Here is an 8,287-nt window from a genome sequence, read left to right as displayed (position 1 = left end):
TTCAAAGCTGAGCTGGTGTTGGAGGGAAATAACCCTCTGTGTTTGAAGGGAGAGAAGCTGTGCTTGGTTTTTGGTGGTGGGAGCAGTGGGGAGCTGCAGGCAGCAGGACGGCTCAGTATGGCAGAAGGCAGAGTGTGTTGGCTTTGGTAGGGAAAGCACTCGGGTCTGGAGGGAATCGTAGAATGGCCTGGGTTGAAAAGGATCACAGTGATCATCCAGCTTCAACCCCCTGCTGTGTGCAGGTCACCAACCACCAGACCAGGCTGCCCAGAGCCACATCCAGCCTGGCCTTGAATGCCTCCAGGGATGGGGCATCCACAGCCTCCTTGGGGCAGCCTGTTCCAGTGCCTCACCACCCTCTGAGGGAGATGATGTGAGTGTACAGGGGCTGTTTGCTTCTCTCTTGCTGCTGGCTTTGTGGTCCTGCACAGCACACAGCTTGCCTACCTCACCGCCTTCTGTGCTGGCCGTAAAGCTCATAACTCACAAAGCGTGCTGCGTTATTATTTTTTAAAATTGACTACAGTGAAATGAATGGTTTTTCCTTGTTTTAAAAGGTGATAACTGGGAAGCAATGATATCTTTCATCAAGTGTTCTTTAATCTTCACGTTATGGACTTGCATCAGTTCTTACTTGAGCTCTGGCACAAAGCTGTCTCGTTGGAGATGTGTGGTGTTAGGGACCAGCAGCTGTGCTGTGTGCATGCATGTTTGTGCACATGGAACGGATCAGCTGCAGTTTATTCTCGATGACTGCCATACATGTTAGTAAATGTCAGAAGGCTGAGGCACGAGGCTCTGTAATCTCGTAACTCCAGTTGCTGCAGATTGGTACTTTTAGTTTATTTCAGTTCCTTCTAACAAATGCAGGACTGGTTTTTGGGCTTAGATGGAAGAGGAATCTGCCACTTTCTCTTCACTTCGGAGAGACTTCGGGAGTGCAATGATGTGTTTGAAAGGCAGAAATACTGTTTTAGTATTTGGGTATATTTGACGTGTGTAATTTTTCTATCACTGTAAATTGTATAGACAGCTTCTTTGTGTAGGATAGTTGGATTAGTTTTTATGATTTATGAAAGCTGCTTTAAAAAGAATGGCTTCGGAATGTTCATATTGCACTAAAACAGGACTCAGCAAACAGCAGTCACTGGAGACACGCTGTGGTTGTTGGCCAGCCTGGTTTTTCCTCGTAGCCAAGTCATGACAGGTACAATCTGGACTGGTTTCTGTAGTACTATATTTGTCTTTGTTGTGTCCAGAACTGTCTGAGACCACGTTTGAGGACAGCCGAGCGATGAGCTGCGTACCATGCTCACACCTCCCTGTGCTCACACTCAGCAGCACCGGTTCCCCAAAGCCCAAAGCAGGTGCTGTGCTTTACGCAGGGCTAGTTTTGCTGCAGGAACTTGCAAACAGTTTGGCTTATTCATTAATGAAGGATATGCATTCCTGCAGAGCTGCTGTTGGCATGACAGTGTGTTGTGAAGGTTTAACTGGCGTTTATCAGGGAAAGCTTTCCTCTCCAACCTCTGCAAGTGCCAAATATGAGCAATTCCTTCAGGATTTCTTTCAAGACAACAATTACTTCCTCATTGTCAGTGTAAGGGGGTGTTGCTGTTGATTTTTAAAATGAAATTGTTTAAAATTTGTTGAAAAGCAAACGTGAGATGCAATGTTATTACTGTAATTTACAGTTCAATTTGCAGCTGACCTGTAAGCTTTAATGCAGTACCACTTTCTGTACTGACGTGGATGCACCCAGGCTTGTGCAAGTCCTGATGCTTGGCTCCTTGCTTAGTGGGCAGGAGCAGAAAGAAGCCTGTGTATGTTCCAGTGATGCCACGGCAGTCTTCGAGGTAACTGAGTGCTTGGACATTGCCAGTGAGATGAGATCTGACCCCAGTGAAGTTGCAGGGTTGTTTTCTGCATGCACTGAAACATGCTTTGGAAGAACAACTGCTGGCTCTTAAAGCTGCACAAAATAATTTTAATAATAATTTGAAGGATTCACGTTAAAATTATTGCTGAAGACAAGAGGCTTCCTAAGCAGGAAATGGGTGAATTGTACACGTATGTGCTTTGCTGCGATGGTACATAAAATAGGGATGTGCTGAGCTTCTGCTGGCTGGCTGAGTCCAGTGGTGTGAGGAGCTGACTGTGCTGCCAGCACAGCATGTGTGACCGGTTAGGAGAGCGTTATCTGCAGGCTGTTATTGGGGCCATTACGCTGTAAAGATAGAGCTGTTGACTTGGCGTGTGAGCTGAGCTCTGATGGAAGCACTTTCTCCTTGCAGGTGGGCTCCTCCTGCACTGCCTGCTGCCGCCCTTTCCCCCATGGCCAGAGCAGTGTGTGAGCGTGATGGACAAACAGCAAGAGCCCTGCAGCTCTCGTTGGAGGGAACCTTTATGCAGTGGTGTTTAGAAGTTGGGTTGTTTTTTTTTTTTTTTATGTGACTGATCAGGTGTCATACATTTTTAGTGAGTGCTACCAGAAGCTTTATAGTTTTTCGTTCAGTAGGAACAGATCACTAATTAGCACATTCCTCATTTAATTGGTTGCTTAGGCAGTCATGTTCCAATAGCAGAGGGTTGGATTGGAGGAAGTAAAGACCAATTTTTTCTAATTCAGAATATGTAAAATGAATCCACGTTGGAGCAGTGATCAATCCTTGTGTGCTGTTGGAGTGCAGGCTGCCTGGATGGTGGTACTGTACCTGATGCTGGCTTTATAAGCGTGGTTTGTGCAGATTATTTTTCAAATTATCCATGATGCTACAAGCGTACCTGACAGGTTGAAAATAAATGTCTTGTTGGGGAGAGGGAGCATGGATAAATTAGAGCTAGGAGAATATGCTTTCTGAAGTCTCTTATGTGTGCAACTGCTGGAACAGCTGGGTGGGGATCCTGAAGTAAGGAGTACATCATTGCCTTGGATAGTGTTAGGGCAACAGCTCTGTGAGGTGAAGGGGCAGAGAGTGCTCATGGTGTGCTTTGTGACAGGTGTTTCTTCTGAAACGTGGGGAGTATTGATGGGACAAAGCCTCTGTAAGTACTGCAGTTCTGAGAGGCTGCTGTGCTGAGGTAAGGTGGGCTGGCATTGTGTTATTGCAGCTGTTGTTGGTTGCTGGTGCAGCAGGAGGCTCGCCCTGTGATCAGTGGGATGCTGTGGCGGGTTTGCTTTGGAGCATGGCAGTCAGCCTGAGAAGGCTTCCAGGTATGGACACACAGGGAAGCTTGGCGAGAGCTGCATTGCTGTGTTTGGGAAGGTTTTTGGTGGGAGAAGAGGGAGGGTCTCAGATGTCTTGGATGTGAAAATGTCTTCTCCAAACAAACGGACGTGTTGCTGGTGTGCTTATTTTGTGGACAGGCAGCTTGGTGTTTAAATTTTACTGCTGTAATCTACCTGAGGAGCTTGCTGCTGTCTGTGTGATGGAGTGGCCATCAAAAAACAGTCAGGCTTTTCTGGAAGGGGACGGTCTAACAGGAACTAATGGGCATCTCCAGCCTTACCCAGGTATGGTGTTTGGACTGGTGCCTGGTGACAGCTGCTCCTGGAAGCAAACTTCTCAGGGAATTGGCTTGGGCTGCAGTAGGGCTTTATTCCTGGATCTCACTGGAGTGGTTTCCTCATTATTTGCTGGTCACAGGGGAATGCTTGGGCTGTAGCATTAGAGTTAGGATCGTGTTGAAAATAGCTTTCTTGTGCTGCCCGTCCCCTCTGTTTCTTGCCACTGCAGGAATTGTTGTTGGTAATTTATGTGTGTGGGTTGTGATGTGCAGTTTGATTATTACTGCTGTATCCAAACTTCATGTGCAGCACTGGGGATTTGGTGTGCTCCTCAAAATACATACAGAGGGATGGGCTGTTACTGCCAGGCTGCCTCAGGTAGCTTTGCCTGCATTGTATCTGAGGAGCGGTGTCTGGGGATGCATGTGTGGCACTTAATGGGAAGTGCAGGCAGAATTCCCACCCAGCTGAGCTGTGGGATGCACATCAGTTGCTGTTCATGCATGTGCTTGTGCTTCCTTGGACACTAAGGGAAAATACATTGCAAACCAAAGCTTGGAGGAGGATGCCCAAAGTCCACAGGTGTGCGGGCCCTGCTCCTCACCTACCTGGGATACAGAGGTGTGTTTGTGCAGGTTGTGTTGGTGTTCCTTTGAAGCTCTGCCAGTGGTTGCAGCCACGGTGCGGGGTGTGTGTGCAAATGTCACTGCACAGAGGCAGGGATGGGCTGTAAGGAAAGCGCTGCTGCTGTTCTGAGCTTGAGACTTGGCTTGTTTGGCACTGTGGCTCTGAAGCCTGGGAGTGACAGAAGGTTTTGCTTTTTGTTTCGGTTCTGGTGTGCATTAATAAAATACTGGGATTTCTGTCTGATTGGAGTAGGCTGGTTCTGCACTCAGACTCTTTCATTGATGTTACACCTTAACAAAAGCTACGTTCTGTGTATTTAATACACAAATTAGGTTGGGAGACCCCCTTTGTAAATTTGAGCTTCTCCGTGCTGAGATGGGCTGTGATTCCAAAAAGTGGCAGAGAATTCACCAGCGGTGAGTTGGGAGTCCCTGCAGGTTGGTTCAACTGTTAGCAGCAGGAATGAGGAGGAGAGAAATGCCCCTCGGTGCAGCGTGTGTTCAGGCAGTGGTTCTGGATCGAGCAGAATCACGTGTGAGATGGACGTCTGTTTTCGCACGGTTTCTGCTCTGTGCATCTCTTGGTAGCTCACCGTTGAAGCAAACACACTGCATTCACTGTAAGGCTGCAGTGCCTGCTGCAAAGCTGCGTTGGGTTTTGTTGTTCTCCAGCTGGTCTGAGAAACAACAGCTTCACAATTCAATGCATTCGGAGAAGATTACAAAAGGAATTTGGGGTGGATTGCAATCAGCACTTCAAAAGCTGTTGCTTTGGAGCGACTCCCCTGTAACGCAGCCCAGCGCCCATGGAAAAACACGGTCATCTCAGCAGATGCAGTGTTATTTTGGAGATTCCACTGTATAAATACACGGGCTGTGGTTAAATTGTGATGGCAACAGATGCGATCTCTGCTCTCGATTCTTTCATCTCTAATATTTAAAAATAACCCACAAAGTTAAAAAACTACAGGGCTGGAGATAGGCGTTCTGTGAGTTGCTGGGGCTGTACCTCGTGGGTCTTGCCCTGCTTCAGTCACTGTGCATCAGAGCAGGGCAGGTTTGTGCTCACCGCTGTGCACGTGGTGCTGGCAGTGGGCACAGTACTGCTGGGGAAACGTCAGTGGGATCGGAGCCTGGGTGTGTTAACCTGGCAGCAGTATCTCAAGTGTTTTTCATAAGATTCAAGTGATGATACGAGGATGAAAATCACATGCTGCACTGGCTGAGCTGGTGTGGTCAGAGATGTTTGTGATGTTTGCGTGGCTGATATCAGTGGCTTCGTATTTAACTTTGTCTGCGGTGCATTGTGTTGTATGAAGGGTGAGAGAATTGGAACGTGGGACTCAGCATGGCAGTGCTGCTCGTTGGTTTTCCTGTCTTGAGCAAGGAGCTCTCAGCCTGTATTCTCTAGCTGGATTTTTTGACTGCCAGCTGTTACACACCTTGATTAATTAACATGGCCCTTATGGGCAGTGCATCTCTTCGTTTTCTTCCTGCCAATAAAGAGCGTTTGTCACTTTGATACGTCTGTGTAAATAAGTGACAGAGATGTTTGTTCACATCCTCAGTTTTCACATTTTTAAGAGGCAGAATAGGAGATTATGAATTTTCTGGTGGATTGCTTCTCATTTGCATTCCTTTTCTATTTGGACGGAAAATAGAATTGCAATTAAAATGTGGAAGATAAGTTTTGAGCTTTAATTAAAAACTTGTTGAGGTGGACAGGCGTGAATTTAAAAAAAAAAAAAATATCATCAGCAGGAAAAATAATTTCTTTGTCCCTGGGAAGCCAAGAGCTCATTGCCCATCAGCCAGGTCCCTGTGATGTTGGGACTGGGTCACTTCAGTGATGAGCGGATGGCATCCATTGGGCTGGAAGGGACGAGGCAGGGGCACAAGGAGCTGTCATGTCTGGGAGGGAGCGTAGCTTTTTCTGTGCAAATTATATGCTTACTATTTTTATTTTATTCAAATTACAGTAGGCATTTACCCTAATATATGCTGTTATAATTTCACGTTCGATTTGTAGTGAAGTTTATTTTTAGAAGAATGCGTTTAAGTGGTTCGTATGAAACGGTTTTCTATTTTGGTAAATGAAATAATCAGCTCTTATTGACTTTTAATTTCATGGAAATGTTTTTTTTTTTTGACTTGGTGGCTGTGTAAGCAGAACAAAACGCTGTGATTTGGAAGTATTCTCTGAAGGGGAAGAGCAGGAGGGTGGTTGTCCCTCGTGGGGGGTGGAGGTAATGCAGATTGAGGCTTCGGCAGGTGTGGAATGGAGCAGAATGAGTTTTATGTAACTTTACTGCTTATTTTTTCCCTGGTAACACTCGGAAAACCCAATAGCTGCTGCATTTAGGAGCTGGTGGGGGGACAGCATGGTGTGGTGCTTTCTGCAGCAGCCTGACCACAGGGCTGTGGGCAGCCAGGCTGTGTGTATTGTGTAGAATCGTAGAATAGAATCATAGAATGGAATCACGAGGCTGGGAAGGACCTTGTGTGCCTGCCGGGTCTGCTGCTGTGTGCATCTCTCAGAGATGGATGGCGGGCTGGGGGAGCTGAGTGGTGAGTCATTATAGGGTTGGTACCATCACAATTGATCTCCATTTCCTGTTGATTCCAAAATTACTGAAGTGTGAAAGCTGAGAGCGACCGATGGCTCCTGGGGGGAGTTGGAGGGTGGAATGTGGAAGTGGCTCTGTGCAGTAATTCGATGCTGCCTGGGGGGCTGCATGGAGATGTCCCTGTGAGAACAGGTGTGGGGCAGCAGCTTGGGGTGAGCATCACCTGGTGGGACAGGGCTCAGGGACAGGACTCTGGGCCCATGCAGGGCCGGGGGGAGAGGGGATCGGCCAAGAGCAGCTGATGGGGGCTTGAGGTGAACCTTCCCGTTAGCCTTCACCATACTGCAGAAGTCCTCTGTGTTTTCTGTGGCTTAGCTCAGGTTTTGTCCCAAAATTCCTTTGGACCCAGGTGCCACTTACTGTGCAACACAACTGCAAAATGAATGTCAGACTGCACAGTGACGGAGGGTGGGATGCAGTGCTGTGATGGAGAACATCTGGCACATCATGGTCATTTTTTGTGGTTACCTTCTGACAAATCCTTGACCCCTGTCACTATGCAGCGTTGTCCTCTTGTAGTGAATTGGGATTTGTGCTGTTTTGAGGTAGTAATTAACATGTTGTGGTAGCACATGCAGGTAAGAATTTTCATTTATTTTCATTTTCTGTTAGCAAAATATTTCTTGTTACTAACGTAACTTAGTAGTTCCTGGACTACCTGCATTGCATATGTGAGAGCAAATTGTGCTGAAGGGGGATTTCTGAAAGAAACTGAAGGGAGGATTTATCCTGTTCTCAGTTGGGTTTGGGACCAAGCTGTGAAGAAGCCTTGAAGTGATTCACAAGGAGGAAACTTAGCTTGGTTACCTGGAGGAGCAGGAGATGTGAGGTAGGGTTGTCCCTTTTCTGTTTATTGCTTCCCTCACAGAATTGCATTTTTATAGACTTTTTCTGAAGTGGTCATTTGGAAGGAAAGCTAGCAATCTGTGTTCCGTGTTGTGGCCATTGGGTGACTTTGAAACCATTGAAGCTTGCCATTGATGTATGCTCGGATACACCGTGCTAAAACTGACCGAGGAGGAAAAACACACTTTTTCTTGGAAAGCCCATGCGAGCTTTTTCCAACGTTGCCATACCTAGGGCTGCAGAAAACTGAGAAGGAGGGAAAAGGAATGGTTGTTCTTGCTGTCTGAGAGCAGCTGGCTGTTCAAATAGATAAACAAAACAGGGAAAAAAGTTCTCCTGGGTTTCTGACGAGCTAGGTGTGTGGTTTTCACAGTCAGAGAAGCTGATGCAGTTGGTCTGGTTTTTGCAAGTAAACAACCAGAGAAATAAGTTACTTGCAAAGCATGTAAAGAACTTTCCTTCAGACAGAACTTTGCAAACTCTCAACACTGAGCTGCGTGGTTGCAGTTTGGTGAAGCACGGCAGGGTGGTGGTTGTTAAAGATGTTGGGCTGCTGCTTCCATGCACAGTGAGCTGAGAAGGAACAGCACACGTAGCAGAGCTGTCTGGGTTGTAATGAGAGCCCTGGGAGCTGCAGGAGGGCTGTGGTAGCAGGGACTGCAGCTCCCAAACCTGTTTTT

The sequence above is a fragment of the Meleagris gallopavo genome, chromosome 12, assembly GCF_000146605.3.
Source record: "Meleagris gallopavo isolate NT-WF06-2002-E0010 breed Aviagen turkey brand Nicholas breeding stock chromosome 12, Turkey_5.1, whole genome shotgun sequence".
Classification (NCBI taxonomy): domain Eukaryota; kingdom Metazoa; phylum Chordata; class Aves; order Galliformes; family Phasianidae; genus Meleagris; species Meleagris gallopavo.
The sequence above is the reverse complement of the archived record's forward strand: the minus strand, read 5'-3'. Positions refer to the sequence as shown.